The sequence below is a fragment of the Myodes glareolus genome, chromosome 17 (genome assembly GCF_982192425.1).
Source record: "Myodes glareolus chromosome 17, mMyoGla1.1, whole genome shotgun sequence".
In the NCBI taxonomy this organism is placed as follows: Eukaryota; Metazoa; Chordata; class Mammalia; order Rodentia; family Cricetidae; genus Myodes; species Myodes glareolus.
The window spans coordinates 23,009,039-23,031,509 of record NC_142042.1 but is presented as its reverse complement, the minus strand read 5'-3'; the positions used below and the strand labels follow the sequence as shown (position 1 = coordinate 23,031,509).

General features: G+C 44.7%; 1 protein-coding gene across 1 annotated transcript in view; it reads right to left on the bottom strand.

Moving 5' to 3' along the window:
- Positions 1 to 6,029, bottom strand: part of Nfkb1 (nuclear factor kappa B subunit 1) — a 109,026-nt gene extending 102,997 nt beyond the window's left edge. The window contains exon 1 of the mRNA XM_087897546.1: positions 5,636 to 6,029. The gene's annotated coding sequence lies outside the window, so the exon portion shown is untranslated. The remainder of the gene's footprint in view (positions 1 to 5,635) is intronic.
- Positions 6,030 to 22,471: the final 16,442 nt, after the last annotated feature.

The window sequence follows — 22,471 nt, the reverse complement described above, 5'->3', positions numbered from 1 at the left end:
TTTGTTTATTCTAGATACAGCCAGAAGTTGCAGGATGAGTTAGTTCATCATGCAATGAAGCCCAGCTAAAATACTGCTTGCAGTAGCTGTGTCACGGGGAGGACACAGGCAGTATGCTTGCGTTGTCTAGGATCTGAACTGACAAACACCACTGCCAGTCACTTTCACTGTCCTTTTCAGCCAAGACCGCTTTCCATGTACTGGGTGCATGGGCACACACTTAACTCTCTGAGTTTGTCAGTAACAAAGAAAAAGATGATATATATATGCGCACACACAGTATCTTTTTCTCATAACCATGCACCTATGTATGTTACATCTATACATGCTTATGAGTGTCATGAAGAGAAGTGAGGCTCAGAACGGTAATCGAGGACAGCAAAGAAAGCTGTCCTCAGGCCTCCCAGGACACGTGACGTCAGGATAGAGATGGCATCTTGTCTCTTCCTAGTCTAGGTGGTGGGTTTCAAGGACTACACTGAGTCTGTCAAAAGCAAGCGGTCAGATGCACGGTTTCAAGCTCCGTTGTCTGAAAGTGCTACAACCGTGGGGGGTACCGAACATGCTTGTGGGAGCCCCAGGGGTCACAAGGTCATCACAAGGTGAAAGTGGAAACACAGGAAACTGGGTGAGCAAGGCTGCTCCCAGGGTTTTCCATGTAGTTCCCTGGAACAGGCTCATGAACGACAAGCATTTACTTCTGGAGGCCTGATTTTATTTCAGATCTTTTGGGTAGGTGTAAAACATCTGTGTTAGCAATGGTTCCTTTTCTGGGAGAGGCTAGCAACGAAACTAGGGTTTCAATGGAATTTAGAGAAGTTCTAACTTTGCAAAAAAAAAAAAAGTTTTAAACATACACACAGAGACAGGGACACACACACAGAGACACAAACACTTTACTTGTGTCCGTGTTACATTATTACCTTGCTTGGCTAGTCTCTCGAAAACTTTAAAATTAAAAAGATACTTTTCCATTTCATAAATTTCCCTCTTTAATGAAAGGCTTCCTTTTTCAGAGAGCAATAGGTAATTTTTAAGAGTTTACTCACCCTAAAAATACATGAAAGTACTTCACATAAAATACAGTGTCTAGGAAGCAAAAGCTGGGTTTGGGGCTTCTTCTTTCTTACCAGAAAGAAAGTTAAAACAGGGTACTTGTGTGTGTGTGTGGTTTTTCCAGACAGGGTTTCTCTGTATAGCCCTAACTGTCCTGGAACTCAAGAGATCCACCTGCCTCTGCCTCCTGAGTGCTGGGATTAAAGTCATGTGCAGCTACTACCACCCGGCAACACAGGGTACTTTTTATTGCCCACAACAGTGGTCCTCAACCTCCCCACTGCTGCGAGCCTTTAATATAGTTGCTCATGTTATTGTGACCCCCAACCATAAAATTATTTCCATTGCTACCTCATAACTATAATTTTGCTACTATTATAAACTGTAATTTAAATATCTGATATGTAGGATATCTGATATCAACTCCCTTTGAAATGGTTATTCTACCCCAAAAGGGTTGTACCCCACCGGTTGGGAACCACTGGCCATTAGTCAAAGGCTGCCTATGAGACAATTTAATGTTATTCATTCAATTATTAGATATCATACAAATAGCAACAAACTCAACATTAGGGCTAGAGATTTCTTTTCAGTATAGATTAGATGTTTGTTATTTGCTCTTAGCTAGAACTATAGGACTAGACTCTTTCAAATAACCTTTTATTCCTTTTAAAGTAACATTAGGCTCTTTTAAATATGCCTTGTAGAATATTTATATACTTCTTGAAAGTTCAGGATCTTTTTCATAGTTGAAGAAGGATCATAAATATTTAAATCTGTTAGAAGCAGGGATCAGAATAAACACCGGTTGAGTGGTTTGGGCCTAATGGTAAAAGGCAAAAAGTTAGAAGGCAATTTGAACTAGATAATTAGAACAAATATATCATTATTCCCACTTTTCAAATAAACAACAAATCAAAGCCTATCAAACGTACATTACTCATAATTAAATTTGTTAGTTACTACACCAAGTATAAGAGCTTCATAATAATAGATTTTAAGTTTTAATACATAGTATTTAGGATTAATACTCCAACAAAAGTTTTATCTATGTTGTCTTCTCTTAGATGTCACAGGTTTTACCAAACCCTGTCTTACATTAGGCTTTGAACTCTGTGTGTTGAAGTCCAGCAGTCTTATCTCATTTTAAAACTATTTGTTAGTCTTTCAATCTCATCTGAAAATATTAACTAGCATCCAGGAACATCCTCTAAGAAGTACAGAAGCAAGAGGGGTAAAGTCGTTTCATCAGCAGGAAAAGAATGCCTTCCCTCCCTCCCTCCCTCCTTCTCTCCATCCCTCCTTTTCACTCTCCCTTCCTTCTTTCCCTCCCTGCCTCTCTGGCTTCCTTCCCCCCTCTCCTCCCTTCCCCCTTCCCTCCTTGTCTTCTCCTGGCTCTCTCCCTCCCTTCCCGTCTTCCTTTCCAACAAGACAATGTATACTCATTAAGGCAACAGCACAAAGATAAGAACTATTAACTCTACCAAACCTGTGGTTTTCAAACCTCTCCCAGATTCTACTCTTGTAAGACTATGCCCATCTTCCAGACATTCCTCCCTGGGGCTGAGAGCCTGCACTTAGTCGAAAGCCTCAAACCTCCCAAGCTTCGACAGAATGCATTCGCTGGGATACATGTGCTCTCATTCTTCCACCTGCTCACCTCTAACACAACAACCAGGTTCAGTACCGACGAGGGGGCAAAGGCGCAAATCACAATTCCCAGAAGCAGAATCCGGTGCCCAAGGTATGAACCAGCTTTAATCAGACAGAAATGCAGAAGCGAGGCATGTCAGTCCCCAGCACAATTCTATTCCACCTTCTCTAACACAATCACCTCACTACCTTATATAATCCATCTATGTTGTAAGCAGAAAGCTGGTAAGCTATCCAAACAAAACAACTTCCTCCCAGAGGACAAACCCCTGAGAACCTCTGCATAGATACTGATTCCCATACATCCAGCCTCGTGGACAGAACTCCTGTCCAACTGGTCACAGCAGAAAAGCATAACACAAGGGTTTACTCCTTTGGTTCAATTAGTGCACTCCTGGTACACTTCCTAACATAGCATCTCTGGGCCCAGAACAAAACACCTATCAGTAAATTCTGGATGGGTGGGGGAAAGATGGTGTCTTGAGAACATTATCCAGAAACCCTGTCAGTAGGGCTGGAGGTATATGGAGGTACATCTTCATAGCAGAAAACTCCTAAGGCCTCAGGTTTAGCCCAGTCTGGCTAAACAATGAATCCACGTGGCAATACAGGAACAATTATTTTAGCTTATTGTTTTAAAATGGCAGCTACTTTTCCTTCTTTACCCAAGTTCAAATTAATTGAAGGTTGTTAAGTGTTCACTTCCCCCTAGAAGCCAGAACCCTCACCTTTTCTGAGCAGGGGAATACCTTATAAAGAAATTAGGTGAAATCCTGGACTTGCTGATTGCACGATAATCCACAATCCACATGGCTGCCAAGTTTTTATCTAGATCCATCTACCACAATGAGCAATCCCTGAACGTCAAGACAGTGGCTTACTTCATCAGTTATCTGGAAGTCTGAAAGCAGCAGTGAGAACAGCCTGCAGAAATACTAGCTTCTCCACTCCGCTTCGATTCCTCTGAAGGGACCATGGCACGGGGGATGTGACCACTAAAGCTAAAACGCTGCCCACTTCCAACCAGCCGGGCTTTACCCCACTGCGACTCAGTCAGCCCCGCTGATCTAGTTTTAGAGGCAGAAGTAAAAAAGGAAACACAAAGATCAAAGCAGAGCTTACAAAGGGGAAGGACTATTTTTGTATGTATACTCCAGTATTTACTAACTGGCTTTGAAACACAGGGACCTTTACTACCTGCCCAGCTCAAGCCATTGCCATGGGTAGAACACAAGACACAACCGAATTTCTGAGCAAAGATCACAGATGGTCACGTTGCCACCAGCCTTTAACAGGATTAAACAACCTTCTTTAAAAGTCTTTTGGTTTTGAAGTGGTTAGCGTTTCCCAGCAAGTGGAGTATCTTAGTGGCAGCATTAAGTCTACGGAGCAGCCCTCTTTTGTGTGCAAGTTTGTTGAGGACGGTAAGCCAAGAAGACATTTTCTAGCTAGCAAGAGACTCCCAGAGGTGTCGGCATGGACAAGAGCTGCAGGTTTCACGTTCCCATCGCTCGATGTGTTCTGTTAGTCCCCCAATTGGCTGACAAATGTTAACTGCAATAGAAAGTAAACCTTTTAATTCCCGTCTTCTCAAGTTCATGTGCTAAGCAAAGCTCTTTGCTGTAAATAATTTACATAATCTTTAGTTCATCAGACAGTAAGTGGCTCCATCTCTAGAAAGCACAATATTAAAATCAGGGAAAGACACACTTTAGGTAGGGGCTTACTTTAATCGAGTTTCCCTTTCTAAGGTCTTAAAGATACCAATGCATTTTATGCCACCCAAGAATACTTAGCCGAGGATTCCACTAGCAAGCTACTGAAGTCTGTCTTGATCTCCAGCTTTCGTATTTACCAACAACCATCAGGCTATACCCCATTTATTTGATGCCATGGCTATCAAATGTTAATAAACACGCAAGCATTTCTCCGTTAGGAGCCCCACAACAAAAACATTTTAGTTAAATATGGGTGGTTACTCAGAAAGCGGCAATGTCAACCTTTACCTTAAAAACTCCATAAGCACGGGTTAAATCTAGACGATGAAATCTTTTATCATTAGTTCCACTGAAGTCTCAGAATAGACTAATAAACACAGCCAAGATCGCTGGCTATCTCAGAAGTTCTAAGAAAGCTTACATGTAGGAAAGGCGTCGTTTGTATCTTTTTTTGTTTTAGAGGTCATGCACGGTACACGGTGCCATTATCCTAGAGTTTCCTGCAATCAAGTGTCTAAGAGGTGTTATTAGTAGGTAATTTCTCTTTCAAATGCCAGGTCTGGAGAATAGGTGTGAGGCCCTCCTTGTATTTTGAAGATCAATATTGAGATTTGGCAGCTGAATGCACTGTGTGTGTGTTGGGGGGGGGGGCAAGGGTGTGTGTGTGCCGCGGGGAGAGGGGGTGTCTACCACAGATCGGAAAATGGGCCCCTGGTTCTCCTGCTGGATTCTGAGGAGCTGGGTAGGGGGTCCCCAGCCGGCAGTACTGACAGGCACTTCTGCTTTCATTTCACCGACCGCCCTTTGGTGAAATCTGGCTGTGCACTGCACCAAGCACCTTCCTGGCTCTCCTCCGCCGCGGAGGACCTCAGCCCGGCTGCCACTCCCCACCACTCCCCGCGGCAGGGGCTTGGGTCGCTATTTCTAAAACTTTGCTAGAGTTCCCCTCCGGTTCCCCTTCCCGCCCGCGGAGACGCGGAGGGCCTGACCTACCGGGGAGGCCTCGGGTCGCCCAGTGCGGATGTGCCCTGTCCCCGCAGCCCGGGCCGCGCGTCCCGCAACTCCTGCCCCGGCTCCCATTCCCCTCCCTCCCCGCGGACCCGCCCGGAGTCCCGCGCAGCGACGAGCCGCAGGGCTGCGGCAGAGAGGCGGCGGCTCAGTGTCCCCGATTGTCCTCCCCCCGCCCGTCCCAGTCCCCCGAGGCTTACCCTGGAGGTGCGGCGCGGCCTCTCCGCGCCTGCGGGCTCCCGCTGCGGGGCGGGGCGGCGCGGACCGGCGGGAGCCCGAGCGGGGTCCGGGTGGAGGGCCTGGGTCGGCGGCTCAGCGGCGCGCCATGGCCGCGGCGCGGGCGGAGAAGCGCGAGGCGGGCCGGGCGCGGCGGGGCCCTGAGCTCCGGCCTGCGCTGCTGGAGCCGGCCCGTGAGCAGGCCGAGGCCGAGGGCGGCGGCGGCGACGGCGGCGGGAGGCCGGGGGCGCGCAGGGCACGGGAAGCCGTCAGCGCGCAGCCGGGCCGCTCGGGTGGCGAAACCTCCTCTTCCTGCCCGGCTCGCCTCGCCTCGGTACTTCTCTCTCGTCCTCTCTCGCTCACTCTCTCACTTCCTGGCTGGAAATTCCCACTGACGTCGAGAGAGCAGACAGACGGACGGACCCACGCGCGCGCGCAGCGGGGGCGGGAGGTGGGGTCGCCGCCGGGGGTGGGGGAAGCCCGCGCTCCCCGACCCGGCGCCCCGGTCCCCGAGCCCGGCGGCGGCCGTGACGCCCCCGGGAGGCACCCAGCTGCCCAAGGGCAGGCCCGAACAGCTGGAGGCCACCGGAGACCGACTCGGTCCCCACGTGCCCCGGCACAAAAGTCAATCCCGTCTGCATGGTCCTTCCTCTGGGGGTCTCTGTTACTCTCAGATCTCTTTGCAGATTGAGCCGGAATTTCGAGATCGTAGCTGACGTCTCTCCAGAGAACTATGAATTTATGTTGGTTTTGGGTGAAGTCTTCAATCTGGTCAGTTCTTCCACCCACAGAACGTTGTCCGGCTAGTGTGATCACTGCTGTGGCTGGAATTATAGCGACAGTGGGACCCGCCGTGTTGGTTTACAGCTCATAAATCCTTATCCGGCTCAAGGGAGGTTATTTTTCTGGAGAGGCCTCCCACTGATGACCTTTGCGAGCATTTGAACTTCTTTATTCTTTGGACACAGTGTCTCCGTGGGCTTGGGATGACAGCCTGGGGCGAGGTAGCTCCCTAGTGAGTTTTGACCAGAAACAGATATTTAAGAATTCAGGGTCTCACTACTGAGTTCAAGTGGACAACTTTGAAACTCAGGTCGTCAGCAGGTACCAATATTGCTTTGGTCCTTAGCCCTCCGAGCAGTTTTCGAAACATCAAGCAAGACATGAGGTTGTCAAAACCTTCTTGGTATGATGGTGAAGGGAACTCGTGCTTCCACTGGATATTTAAGTGACCTTAAGAGGCCAATAATCTACCTTAAAGCTAATTCATTTAAATCCCAGAGGCCGTTTTGACACTTGGAGTTTAGAGGCTTCGTACATACAGAAGACAAAGACTTTACGGGACATTATCAGAAATTGTACCCCTAGGGGCTTGGTAAATGGTTCAGTCAGCATAGTGCATTAGTCCTGAGGTCTGACTTGGGATCCTTAGCACGCAACCCGTGTAAAAGCCGTTGTAGGTAGGGGCTTCTGTATCTCCAGCAGTGACACCATCAGCTGGGTCCCTGGGACTCATTGGCCAACCAAGGTAGCCAAGCGCCGAGCTTCAGGTTCAGTAACATAAAGTGACACACACAGAGCGAGCGAGCGAGCGAGAGAGAGAGAGAACGGTGTCCTTAGTATGATTTAGTACTCTGATATACAGAGTGTATATAAAATGATATTTTTCTTGCTGACATGGATACAAAGCCTGCAAGCATTCGTGAAACAGTGAAGCATAAGGTGGTTGGTTTGCTTGTTTGTTTCCCCTGTGTGGACTAGGTGGGAACAGGAAGGCGCTACAGTGGTGCACGGTGTTGGCACCACTGTCAGAGGCAGATAGAAGGGGTTGGGATATACCATGAGACAACCCCCCCCCCCCCCGCCCCGAATATTCTTAAAACAGAAGGTGGCATGGGAAGTGGGTAGGCTAGATTCCTAGATCTGAGGCAACAGATCCCCACAATGTCAAGGATTTGTTCCTTCACAGCCCGGAGGTCTGACATTAAGGTGTGGCTGTCAAGGCCACGCTCCCTAGAAATCCTTTGCCTAGTCCTATCGTCTGGTGGCTGTGGCAATGCCTGGCACTCACAGGCTTGGCTGCGCCATTCCAGGCCAAGTCTACTTCGTTGTTGAGTCAACTCCTTCCCTGTGCCTCCTCTGATCCAGGTCCAAAGACCTGCCTTTCTTCTATTGAAAAGATTAATTTTTAACTCTGTGTATTGTGTGTGTAGGTATGAGTATGTGTACATGATTAATTTTAATTTTAACTCGGTGTACATGTGTGCTTAGGTATGTATATGTGTGCGTGATTAAGTTTTAACTCTGTGTACATGTGTGCTTAGGTATGTATATGTGTGCGTGATTAAGTTTTAACTCTGTGTACATGCGTGTAGGTATGTGTATGTGTGCGTGCAGGTGTCTGCGGAGTCCAGACTAAACATCAGACCGCGTGGCGCTGGGATTACAGGTGGTTGTGAGACACCCAGCCTAAGTGCTGGCAACTCAGTGTGAGGCCTCTACAAGAGCAGTAGGTCTCCCTAACTTCCAAGCCATCCCCAGTCCCTACTCCTTTCTTTTACTAAGAAACCAGCCATTACAGCGTCCTCTTAGCTTCAGGTGGGTCCTCAAAGATCCATTTCCAAATAAGATTGTGTTTGGAGGGATCTTTGGTTAGAACTTGAACATTCTTTTGTAGACTACAGTCCATTGCCATGAAGCAGGCAAAACCAGTTACATTCTTCTGGTACTCCTGTTTTGATGCCCAACATTTTCCCTGGGTTCTACAGACCCGCTTTCTGGGATGGCTCTAATAATTTCCTCCATTCGAAGGTGTCAAGGGGTATTTGTCATAATCAGGCTACAGAGAAAAAAAATGTGGAAATTCCAGCACCAATGCTGTGCGTGCAAATTGTATTTGCTGCCAAGTCCAGCATTTCCCTTATTATTGTATTGATATGTATACACTATGTATTGGTAATCGTGTTTAGAGTGAGTTCCGAGGCTGAAATCCACAGCGTACATAAATAGCAAGAAATCATACAGTTTGAAGAGGAGTCACAAAATAGACCCATACGCCGAGTGCTGGAAGCTCCAAACATGCTGAAAATGGAACAAGACTGTACCATGTGTATTTCTAGAAAGAATACAACTTGCTTAGAATGGCCACTGCTCTTAGCTTCAAAAGTCAAGATTAAATGGAAGGTCTTCACAAGGCTTGAAATCAGCTTTGAACTGGAGCCCTAGGTTTCTCTTGAATTATCTCTGTAATTTATAAAGTAATATCTGAATCCCAGTTTCTTCACCTGTACAGTAAACATATATTATAGCTCAAAACTATAGGATAGATTTATGTAATGATTTACATTACCTACATCTCAGCACAAAGGTTGAATTATGTACACATATATTACATACACAATGTATGTTTCATAAAAACAATCCCAACTCACAGTTTTATACACTAGAAGGAGCTGCTGACTGCGCAGGAGATGGTTACAAGAATAAACAGTTGCTATGGGAACTTAAAGTAATTTCTTCATAGTCTTAGGGGCTAGCAATGCTTGCACTGCTGACCTCTACAGCATGAACACATTGTGATACATCACCCCATATTGATGCAGTATTTGTTTTACCTCCCTGAAGATGCCAGGCATATTCTGTGCTGCACTTGGGCACTAAGCCAATCTTACGGGGCACACTCTCAATTAGCTCCTAAAAGAGGAAGAAGATAGAACTTCTACCCCTAACGTAATGCTTGGAAGAATGATCCTTTATCTAATAGCCAGGATAAAAGTGATCTGTATTAGATATTATCACTAAGAGTGACGACAACCCCCCCCCCAAAAAAAGAGATCAAGAATGTCTTTTCCATCCAGAAAAATTCAAAATAGTCTCCCTTGCTGATGAAGAGACACTGCAATGGGGAGGGACATCAGGGAATTCAGAAGGAGGCTGTCACCGATTCCACAGATACTGGCACCTTCTGTGTCAGTTTAAATGAGTTATACACTACTGTCCTCTGAAAGGTCACAAAAGCCAAAGGAGTATGTGGTGGCACACAAGGCAGAGTACAGTAAATGCGTCCATGAAATTATAATTACACACTTGGGAAGAGATACCGCAGCCGAAAGGAGTCCCTGGAAGTTGAACCCTTAGGCTATGAAGTCCAGAGTTACCTTCCAATTTGAACCCAGTGCCTGATTACACGCTTAAGAGAGCCATCCATTCCTGCTCCACCCCAGGATCCTCAGTGAGCCCCATCAAGCTACGGAACCACCCCAGGCTTCCTCTCATTCATCTGTGAGGTGAGATGCACATAATGCCTGCTTCACAGCACTCCAGTGAGTACGTGAAGTCTTCGCAAAGGCCCCGAGTCTCCGGAAACTCTTTCTATTTGCTGTTATTTGCTGCACTGTGGTTTCTCAGAGGAGAAACTGAGTAACGAGGCTAACATTAAGTGGAGGTTGGAATTATGGATCAAGAGGTAAAGATAAAATAATCAAGAGGAAGAAAAGATGGGTGAGCGAGAATGATTCTTTAAAACATGAAATTAGGTTCAAAGCATAGTTTGCCATAATCTCAGAGCACCTAAACTGTGTTCCATAAATAATAAAGAGATGTTTAAAAAAGATTATATTCTTTTCTTTAAATAACAGTTGGAATAGCTGAGTGGTAGGACACATATCTAACATGCAAGAGTCCTGGGTTCAATCCCCAGCACCTGAGTGCCCGCTATATGACCATAAAACAAGCAGTTAGGTAGGCAGCGTGGGGTGACAGAGAAGCCTCATTCGGAGGCTAATTCCCACTGCCTGGACAGAAAGGCCACGATAGGCTGGAGTTGTGCCTGAGGGTACCACTGTTCCGTGGAAGTGGTCCTCTTCACAGAGAGTAACCCAAACTGTTAGACGAGAAATAGCTGCAAGGACCTGGCGGTTCTCTTGGTTCTCTCTTAGATTCTGTTCTCACAGCTGACTTATCCGCAGGCGATTACAAAGGCACCAGATTGTTTTAGTACACAGAGGAATTTCCTGTGATTGGAACCTAGGTTATTCGGACATATCTCACCCAGTCCTCCAGAGTCCCTTACCAGATGCTCCTCTAATGCTTCCTGGGTGGACCAGATAACTGATATAAAGGTGCTAGGCGAGCCGTCTGCAAATCCAGAGTTCATTCCTTACCAGTACCTACTTGGTCCTGGTCTCTTTGATGCCCTGATGCTTGCCTGGCAAGTACTTGGTTAACTGAGCCATCTCTTCATCCCTGTGTGGTGTGATTCTCTTCACCAACTGTTTCATGCACCTGTCATTCTAGATTGTTACTCCCCCCATTAGATTTTAGTCAGCTTTCTAGTTTTCTTTGTTTTTTAGTGTTTTTGTTTGTCTGTTTTGTTCGCTTGTTTCAGGGGGAGATTGAATCCATGGTCTCATATTTATAATCAAGTTCTCTATCGCTGAGTTACAGTTTTAGCCCCCAAGTGTCTAAATTTCCTTGTTGCCAGTTTGGGCCTGCTATGGTGGTGTATACCTTTAACCCCAGCACTCCAGAGGCAGGTGAATCATGGTGAGTTTGAAGATAGCCTGGCCTATGCAGCAAGTTTCAGGACAGCCAGGGCCTCACAGGGAGACCCCATCTACAAACAAACAAACAACACCAATTCAAACCATATCCAGTCGGTTGGGGGATGCGGCTGGAGCTCCTTGGTCGAACATACACATGAGGTTCAGTTCCCTGCACCCTCTCCGAGGCAGTCTGGATCAGCTTAATTGCTGCTCTCCTGATTTTTATTTATAGCTTCCTTATGATGAATCCAGGCATGTTCCACTTTTATACCCCTATTTAGATTTTATTGGGCTTTAAATGGCTCCCTGGATCTCCAGAGTTGGTATCTTTCAACAGTTCTGAAAAACTGCTACTCCATTTTTCCCTCCCACAATTATGGCCTTTTTTTCCTAGTTGCTCCTTCTGGAATGTGAACGGATGTAGGCTAGACCTTCCTGATAGTCTTTGGATTCCCCCCAACACCTCTTACATCATATTTCATTGCATTGATTCTGGACCATTTCCTTGACTTAACGACTTGCTTTTCAACTCCATTTCACCTGCTGCTTACTTGGTAACTGAGTCACTGAAAGGATATGTTAATATGTTTGAACACTGAAGCTGGATCTTGGAAAGTCTTTGACGCCTGCGTTGAAACTGCCTGCTCTGCAGATGTTCTCTTGGGGCGTCATCCACTCGGGAATGCGGTCAGGTCTTTCCAGGGACACTTTTGCTCTCCGCTTAGAGTGAAAACGGTAGGTGAGCACAGGTGAGATTTTCCTTTCCATCCAGGGACAAGGACTAGACAGGCTATACTCACCACTCTGGGAAACGGGTGAATTCTTGATGTACTGGCTAAGCAGTATTCCAATTTTTAAAATTATGTCATCTAGTGGTTTTGCTTCTCCAGCTACTGCTTCGCTGTAGTTCATTTTATTTCATCCCACCAGCAGGAGCTTGCTATCAGGAACGCGGAGACCGTGCATACTTCTTAAACTGTTTGGAAAGTTCCGGCAACCCATCGTATATTTAACTGTTAACCTCTTAATCTTTAATTATATCTCCTTGAGTGAATTCATTATTTTTTTTTTAAAAGCTTTTATCTACTTCTTCCAATGGTTTCATTTCAATGAAAACACTTGTTTGAAGAGTCGCCCTTGGTTCTGCTCTCCGGCTTGCTGGTGCTACCAGGCAAGGTGTTATTTTCCATTTCCTGCCTTGTGTACACTGACCTGCAATTACAAACCAAGTGCTTAGGGTCGACTAGGCGGCAGCAAACGGGCCCGGGGAAAGTTTCTGCGCCTGTGGGCTGGCGCTGAACCAGCTGGCAGTCCGTCAACACCCAGCTGAGGCTTTGGAAGCCTCCCTTCTCCGGGCTCCTCTCGGGTGCAAGTGGAGACTGGAGAGCAGGGCCTCAGGGGCAGGACTAGGCCTTTGGCGAGTGCAGCTCCCTCCGCGTTACCTGCCTTGGCTGCATTAGGCCAGCCTTCGGGAGCACACAGTAGCTTGAAAAGCTCTTTCTGCCCCGAGTACAGAGCTTCCTCCAGCTAGATTTTCCTAGGAACCATGACGCTGAGGCCTTTGTGTTAGACCTCTCTATGGTAAGATTCTGTAGCCCATCTAAACCAAGACCCTGAAGCCTGCTGCCCAAGTGCGCTCTGCACGTGACCCGGCCCTACCCTCACTGCCTCTTTTCCTACATGGGGAAGCTGAGAGAGCTTTTCCCAGGGAATATTGAGAGAGCTTTTCCCAGGGAATATTGAGAGAGGTTTTCCCAGGGAATACTGGCGGATCTCTGTTCGCACAGCACACTTTCAGCCCCATGGAGTCTTGATTGCAGGGGTCTTCCTGGTCTGAGAGGCACGCATCATCAAGGTTAGTGAATTGCTCAGAGGAAACTTTAGGACCTGCTATAGGAGAAGCAAGAAATGAACATTATAGGGCCCCTGGTTGCTTGGATTAGCAATTACACTGTAGCCGTTCACAGATAGCCACGTCAACTTTACTAGTGTAAGTATCTTCACCAGTAGATGAATATACTCATTTTTTAACTGCATAAAGAGTTTTTACTTTTTTTAAACAAATGATTTAAATACAAAGCTCTTTTTCTGATGACACGTTACAAACCGTGGATGCCATTCTCAGAGAAAAATGTCCCTGTCCTGTCTCTGATGCCTCGGCACTCAGAATGATACAGCCAGAATAGAGTAGTATTTCACCCTGCAGCTCCTCGGATGAAGGGAATTCCTGATCCAGGGCGAGCAGCACTGGATGCTGCTGGATCTGCTGCTTCTGAGGGTTTTGTGTCCGCTTGCCTGTGCAGTGTTAGCAGTTGCTCCGCGCTGGTCAGAAGAAACCTCCAGCTGTACTGTGGGCAGCATCTCCTCAGAGAGAAACGTGGAGGAAGAGAGAAACAGAGAAGTAGACACTGAAAAGCATGTGAGATGAAAGGATTTTCCCACAAGCCTTCAAGGCTTTTGGTTTCTATTGGCCAGGATTGGATCATGCACAGATCCTTTTTTAGATGTTTTTGCTGCATTATAATTGACACCCTGAAGTATTTTAAGATTACCACTTGGTTTTGACACATGCACACCCATGAAACCATCCCTGCTAGAAAGACAGGTTTCCTACTGGCTTTCTGTGGCCACTCATTCCTGCTCCTGCACCTCCGAGCATCACTGACCAGCTGCGTCTCACTTTAACTAGCTTGCACTATCTAGTTTCATATGAACGCAATTGTATAGTATGTGTTGAAGTCTCTCTCAATTTGTCCCCCCCCCCCTTTTTCGGAAGACAGTTTTCCATTTGATGAAGTGTAATGGGTGACTGCTTTTCCTGCTCCGTGGCTTCTTCAGTAAGCCCGAGGACTCTGCCTGACTCAGACTCGCCCACAAAAGATCTTCTCCCATATTTCCTTTAGAAACATGCCTAGTCTTTATTGTGTGAGTGTGTGTGTTCTGCACGTTTGTTACAGTGCATATGGAGAAGACAGTTTGGTAGATTCTCTCTTTCCACCTTTACATGGATGCCCGTACTAAAACTCAGGTCCTCGGCATTTACCCACTGACTCATCTTACTGGACCTTTTGTCTATGTTTCTTTTTAGAATGTTTATAATTTGAAGAATTAAGTTTAGATACAAAATGCAGTAGGAGTTCTGTGTGTAGCGGTTGGCAATACTGGTCGAAGTTCTTTTTTAGACTATTGGCCTGTGGTTGTTCTAAGATCCGTTGTCAAGGCTGCCTGTTGTGAACTTCAGTTGTCAAAATCAGTTGCTCTGTATGTCTGGACTCTATTTTGTTCTATTGATCTGTTTCGTATTTATGTAGTAATACCACATTTTGAAAATTACTATAGCTTAGCAGGGTAGTGGTGGTGCTTGCCTTTGATCCCAGCACTTGGGAGGCAGAGGTAGGTGGATCTCTCTGAGTTCGAGGCCAATGTAGTCTACAGAATGAGTTCCAGAACAGCCAGGACTACACAGAGAAACTCTCCCACCTCCATACCCCCAAATTACTATAACCTTATAACGTATGCTGAAATAAAAGTTGATTTTTCCATCCCAAGTCCTTTGTCCTTCTATATAAATTTTAAAACCAGTGTGTTAACTTCTATAAGTGTGTTAGGGATTTGATTTGGATTGTATTTCATTTATACCTAAGTTTTGAAACATGTTAATAATGGGTATTGTCTCATGAGCAAGTTACATGTCTCTACTTATTTATGCATTCTTCAGTTTATCTTAGCAATGTTTATTAGTTTGGGTGTTTAAAACGTTCTCATTTTTGTCAGGTTTAATCACTAAATATTTATATTTTATATTATTTAAATATTTAAAACCTTAGATTTTTTGTCAATGTTTTGTAGCCAGTATACAAACTCCTTGACTTATAATCAAGTTTCACGCTTACCGATCCTCACAAGCTGAGTGTGTCATGTTAAAAAAAAAATGCATCAAAGCACGCAGAGCACCCAGCATCACAGCTCAGAGACACAGTGTGCCCTAGGACTGACTGCCATCAAGTCTCATGAAAGACTGTGAGATGCAGCTTGCAGCTACTGCCTGGCATTGCTAGAGTATCGTACTGCCGCATCTCACAGCCAGGGCACAAGGAAAACTAAAAAATCAGAATGTTGTTTCTCCTCGAGAAATAGGAAGATTGCAAGTTTCGTGTCAGCCTGGTCTACATAATAAAGAACGATTAATAAAAACTCAGAGAGAGAAATTGGAGTTCAACTTGAAAGCTAGAAAAGTAAAACAGCCAGCCACTGGCTCTTGCTTCTACCTCTGTCCAAAATGGCGATCCTGCCTCCAGGAATCTCAGAATGAGAATGCGCCTGAGAGCTGTCTCCTCCCATCTTATATCCCTCTCTAGTGCTGAAATCAAAGGCGTGCACCACTCCTGCCTGGTCTCTATGGCAACGAGCATGGCTACTGGGATTAAAGGTGTGTTATTGCTGTCCGTCCGGTCTGTAAGGCTGGCCAGTGTGGCTGTTTTATTTTTCTGATTCTCAGGCAAGTTTTATTTATTAAAATACAAGTGAAATAGCACTACAACATAATAAGACCTTTCTCAAACTTAACACAACAAACAGCAATCAGTTTCTATTGAGCATGCGCTACTCACAAGCTGTGATGACATAAATTGTAAGTCAGAGACTGTAAAGAGTATGAAGCCGATTTTATTGATCTTATACGGTGCTACTTTGACAAATTTATTCATTAGTTCTAATAGTTTTAAAAATATTCCATTAGATTTTCAACATTTATGCTCATGGAATATGCGAATATTAATTTCACTTATTTTTAAATTATATGCCTTTTTTCTTTTCTTGCTTTATTGCCCTGGTTGATCACTGCCACAATGCTGAATCTGAGTGCTAAGAAGGGACAGACATCTTTATCTTGATCTTGGTTTTAATGGAAAGCCATCAAACCACCCATCTTTTATGTGTTTTGCAGATTGCTTATGCCGGCTCAAGGAGACAACCTTCTGTTTTTAACTCTGCTGAGAATTTTTTAAATGCTCTCAACATTCACAACAATTTATCAAATTTGTTTTTCTCTATCCTCAGTTGAAATGGTTATATAGCTTTCTGTGTTTAATTTATCTACATATTGAAATATGTTTTTTTTCTTCAATTTTTCATCCTTTCTGTGGTAAGTCTTGCCTGAAAACAAGCAGTCTTTTACACACACTGTTGTATTAAATTTGCTAATGTTTTGTGAGATTCCACCTTACAGTGTTTCGTATCTCTGTTTGTGAGACACACTTGGCCATGACATCCTGATCATGTCTGCAGTTTGCAGGAGTATCAGCATCTTAGAGTGGTTGTAAAACATCCTCTTCACTGTCAACTTGGCAGATTTAGAATCACCATGGAAGTTCACCTCAGGGTCTGTCCCCAGAAAGGTTTTACCAAGGGGAGAAAAGACCCATCCCATGGGCTGAGACCCCAGGCTGCATGAAAGAGAGATAGCAAAATGCCCACCAGTCTCTCTCTCTCTCTCTCTCTCTCTCTCTCTCTCTCTCTCTCTCTCTCTTTCTCTCTTCCTCTGCTTTCTGGCTGCAGATGCAATGTGGCCAGGCACGCACCCAGCTGTGATACCACAAATGCCATAGTGAACTGTATTCCTCTGAACTGTGAGCCAAAAGAAGCCATTTTCTTCTTAAAGTTGCTTTCTGTCAGGTATTTTAACAGTGACCATCTTTCAAAGTTTTTTTTTCTAAGTTGTTGAATTTCTAAGTCATACAATTGCTTATAATATTTCCTTATCACCTATGTAAAAAAAAATCCTAGCTTGGGTTTGGACATAAACCACAGTTTCACGTGCAGTTGTGAAGAAGACGATGGAGCACTTCTACGTGCCCTTCGCCTAGTTTGCCCTAAGGTAGTTGTATCAAGGAGAACTGGGCATGGGATCACAGCCAGGGTTTCTATGTTGAGAGTTAAGATGCAGACCATTTCCGCCATCACTGAAATGCCTCCTGCCACTCTTCCATGGCTGTGCCCACTTCTCGCCCTCAGCAGCTCTCCAGGATGTTACATACAGAATCAGGCAGAAGGTGGCCCTTTTGGCTAACTGCAGTATTCTGACATTCATCCAGATGGCTGTGTACATCAACAATTTGCCTGTGTATTCCATGCACGTATGTTCACTGTACATGGCATATGTACTTAGTGTAGGTATGTGCAGGTATGTATGCACATGTGTGTACATATATGTGCATGTGGAGATCAGAGGCAGATATTAGGGATTGTTCTTCAGCCCTTTGCACTGGCTGGTTGTTTAACTTTTGGGGATCTGCTTGCCCCCCTCCCCCCACTGCTGCCTCCCCTCCAGCCAGTGCTGAAAGTACAGGCACACAAAAAAGCACCTAGCTTTTTACGCATTCTGGCGGAACTGAACTCTGTTCCTCACGCGTGTGCAGTAGGCACTTTATGCCCCGAGCCCCCTCCCCAGCCCAGTTAACATTTGTTTCTGTGTCTGAAGCACTCCACGGTCTAGTTGTTTTTCACATTCACGTACTGAAAGACATCTGATTATTGCTTTCTGGTTTTTACAAACATTCTTCTAGAAACATTCTTGTACAGGTATTCGTGAGCATAAAAATTTCATTTCTCTGGGATAATTGCCAAAAGTGTAATTGCTAACTTATATAGTAGTTGCATGCTTAATTTTTTCTCGACTCTTGTATTAATTAAACTTGTTCTTTGACAATTTCATCCACGTATATAATGCATTCTAATTGCTTTAACCTCACACTCTAGTATCTCCCTCCTGATCTTATCAACTCCCCCACTCCCACAACAAATCCCTTTGCCATCTTCATGTCTTTTTGTTTTATTTTGTTTCGTGAGCCGCTGAGCCCAACCAGTGCTTCTGTGTGGACAAGGATTGGGAATTATCCATTGGAGGCAGGTGGCTTGCCAGTTCAGTTTGGGTACACAAACTGAAGGCAACGGTTCCCCTTCCCCTAGAATCTAGCTGGAGGCTAATAATAGTTCAGTAAGTAGTGTCCCACGAGTCCCTCCCCATGCAGGAGTGATGCTTAACGGGCCAGTCTTGTGCAGGCTCAATGTAGGCAAATTTAGTTGCATGGAATTCATGATTGGAGCAGATGCATCTGGCCCAGAAGACGGCATTTTGAAGTCCTCCTTCCTATCTTTTGGCTCTTCCACTCCTTCCACTCCCTCTCTGATGTATTCCAGAGCTTTGCCGTTGTTGCTATGAATTTCTTGTTTAGGGCTGAGTGAGTACTCAGCTGTCACTTACTCTCAACACCTCGGGCAACTGTGAGTCCCTGCGCGCACAGTTCTTCATGGCGAAGAGATGCTTCCCTGATTAAGGCTAAGAATAACACTTGGCTTCGGGTGTCTCAGCATAGATGTTTAGAGAGAGGTTTGTCACTACGTCAACTTATTTAAATAACACCAGTAGCTGTCCCTTTAGGCCTATGATTTCCTCTTCCCATGCATTTTTTTATTGGGTTCATGATACTAGACGTAGAAGTTGGAACCCCGAGAACCCAAGGTAGTATCTGTGGTACTATGGTGAGATGGGAGGCATAGACAAATCCAAGGGGCAAACAACCTGTTGTAAGTGGCAGATGACAGTGAAGAGTCCCTGCCTAAAAACACAGTGGAGGGTGAGGACTGACATTCAAGCTTCTCCTTTGACCTCTGTGGGCACACACACACACACACACACACACACACACACAAAATGGGTCAGGAAATACATTGCCCACCTTCTTTGTGGAAAGAAAAGTAATTTCACTTCAAGACATTGTTCAGGTGACCAGGAAGTCAACCAAACATTTTAAATAGATGTTTTGTTGTTACAGGTCTTGCAGTAGACTTTGATCTCACTTGAGCATAGAACTAGGTGGCTGAGGGGTCTCTATATTAGCAAAAGCATCAGCTGGCATGATATGCATATTTACCACTCTCCATGTGTATTACCTCTAAAAATGATATTAATTGGCTAGGTTATGGCTCTCTCTGCCCTAGTTTTTTTTTTTCTGCCCTAGTTTTGTCTGTAGCATAGTAAGTCTAATTAACTAATTAAACCAATACTCTTAGGTTTCCCTTTTCCTACTCAGTGTTCCTCTGTTTTTATCAGCATCACTTTTGACCTTTGCTGCTTCTTTATCTCCTAAACATCTGTGATTCTACAATACCCCCCTTAGGTCAGTCTACCATGACATTAATTAAATTGTTACAAGGACTTATCTTATGCCATATCATTAATTAAATTGTTACAAGGGTTTGTCTTATGCTGTTATGAAGGCAGAGTGATCACAATAGCTGCAATTGGACAGCTGCACAGAGAGCCCTGGTACCCCCCAGTCTGTGTCTAAATCCTAAAACAGGAAGATTAGCCAGTGACATTCCCGTGAGGGAGAAACTTCCTTCTACCTAGGCCTCCGGTTGGTTTTAGGCCTTTAGTGGGCTGGATTAAACCCACCTACAAATGGCCATCTGCTTCCCTTAGTGTATAGATTCAAATGCTAATTTAATACTTTTCCAGACACACTAAATATTGGGCGTCCCCTGGTCCAGTCAAATGGACCCATAAATTGAACTGTCACACTTGGTTCAAATAATTGTTGCACACTTGGCCCTAAAAGTGAAAGCCAAGGTCAGGCATCATTTTAGAAGAGAATAATGCAGAATAAAGTCGATGTAAGAGGAAATAACGGCAAATAGAGGCAGCAGCAGAGAAAACTACAGAGGAAAGGAGGAAGAGTTGAAGGGAGGCACAGGGGGAGAGAAGGAGAAAAATGTAAAACAGCATAGGAACTTAGGGAAGACGGGTGAAAGAATTGTAGGGAGGGAGACAGGGAGAAAAACCTAAGCTAGCAGAGTAAGACAACAAATACTAGTGGAAATTGTAATGGGCTATGTGTCTGAATTAAAATTAAATTTTTCCAAATAAGGCAAAAAACACGATCAATACGCTGAGTTCAGGAGCACACTTAAACATGGGACTAAGGGGACCACGACTTGTAAGGTGAATTTTATAGAAATGAGATTAGTGATTGCAGAAAGCATGGGGGTCAATGATTTTCATGCACTGGCTTATCTGGACCGCTTAGGAGGTATCACTGCTTCAATAGAAGGTACGAGAGCATCTCAGGCTTGACAGAGAGTTGACTTTCCATGTGCTGTAGGTTGGAAAGACCCTCCCTGTAATGCCGCAGTGTTTTGTTGATGTTGATCAAGAGGCAGAATCTTCTCAGTACAGGCCCCAGGAAATGGAGCAAACACTGAATATCCACTGATCCTGGAATCCTTGACTTACTGATTTGAAGCAGAGAAACCCAACATGACCTGAACTGACCAATCAGAATGGCTTATCTTTCTGACCTGCGCATTGGCCAGAGGTGAACCAAGGATCAAAGTTTGGTCATAGTCTTCATTATTTTTACTGGAATGTTGGGATGATAAAGAGTGGTTCTCACTTCCTATGATTAAAAAACCCACGTAGTCCAAGTCTAGACTGACTGTCGTGGTCGTGTTCCCAGGGACAAGAAGTCTCCTGAGGAAAAAAGACAGAATCAAGCAAGACCAAGAACATTTCGGCATCATTTGAATCCCTAGATCCAACCTGGGTGGAATTTCATAATTTGGAGATCACAGTCCAATTAGCTAGCATTAACTCTAGCTAACTAGTTCATTTAAGGTACAACAGTAATTAGAATTGGGTTTATGTTATTTACAGTAAAAAGATTTCTAGCAAATTATTCTTAAAGACTTCTGACAACATAGTAATTCAGTAGCTAAAGAACAAACATTCTCTTCAGGAATTTTAATAACATAAACTGGTCCTCTTTAGCCCCAGTTTCTACATCCGTGGATTTAGCTGACTGGAGCTAAAAACTATCTTGTAAAAGGGGCATCTGTACCAAAAATACAGATTTTTTTTCTTGTCACCGTTCTCTAAACAATACGGAATAACAAACATTTACATAGAGTTTAGATTGTTTTAGGGTTTTCAAGTAGTCTGTGATGGGCTGGAATGTGGTTCAGTGAGTGGAATGCTTGCCTAACATGCAAAAAGCCCCAGCATGTATGAACTAGGGGAGGTGATACACTCAGCACTGAGGAAGCAAAAATAGGAGGACCAGAAGTTCAAGGTCATCCTTGGTGACTTGGTCAGTCCCAAGCTGGAAAAAGAAAGACAGGAGGAAAGGGAAGAGTAAAGGAAGGCTGTGTGAAGCCCCATGGAGATTTTGTGTGACTATTGATTTACTTATGTAGAGTCTAGAGTATTTGACTACCTTTGTTATCTATGAGATCTCGGAACAATTGTCTGAGTCTATAAGAAACAGTTGTAATTAATAATATGCTAATTCTGCACAATCTTTGGAAAGCAATGTGAAGCACTATTAATAAAAACTCAGAGAAATTGGGGTACAACCTGAAGGTCAGAAAAGCAAAACAGCCAGTCACTTGCTCTTACCTCTACCTCAGTCTGAAATAGTAAACCTGCCTCCAGGAATCTCAGAATGAGACCGAGACTGTGAGCTCTCCCCTCATTTTATAATCCCCTCTAGGTCTGGGATTAAAGGTGTGCATCACTGGAATTAAAGGCATGCATTGCCTGGTGTCAATGGCGAACTAATGTGGCCACTGAGATTAAGGGTGTGTGTTACCACTGCCTGGTCTGTAAGACTGACCAGTGGGGCTGTTTCACTCTCTGATCTTCGGGTCAGCTTTATTTATTAAAATAAAATGAAATATCACTACAGCAATGGGCTAGTAATATGGACCAATAAACTGGCTGAGCAGGTGAAAGTTCTTGGTGTCAAGCCCGACGAATGAAAGTCCAGCACTTGGGGAGGGAAGGTAGGAGGTTCAAGGTCATCCTAAACTCCACGGCAAGTTCAAGACCATCCTGTGATATCTGAGACCTTGTCTAATTAAAAAGAAAAGAAAAAAGTGTTCTGTTCTCCTAGCCCAGATGAGAAATGGAGTAGAGGGGGAAGGGGTAAATAGAGAGAGACATTACCCTGGTGTTCTGGGAAGAGCACCTGGGCCCTGACCCATAAACACAGTTCTGAGGAATGGTCTCTGCCTAGAAAAACAATGACTAACAAGCCCAGGCTGAATATGCTAGAAAGTTCTCAGAGGGCCTGCCTCTGGGTGGTGTGATGCTCAGCCCCTGAAGATAGATTGGTTGACAGAGGTCTTCGCACGTACCCATGAGAATGGCTAACAGCCAGCTTCTCATCATGGTCCTCTGTGAATAATATTGTTTAAAATAGAGATGAGAGCCTTGAGTTC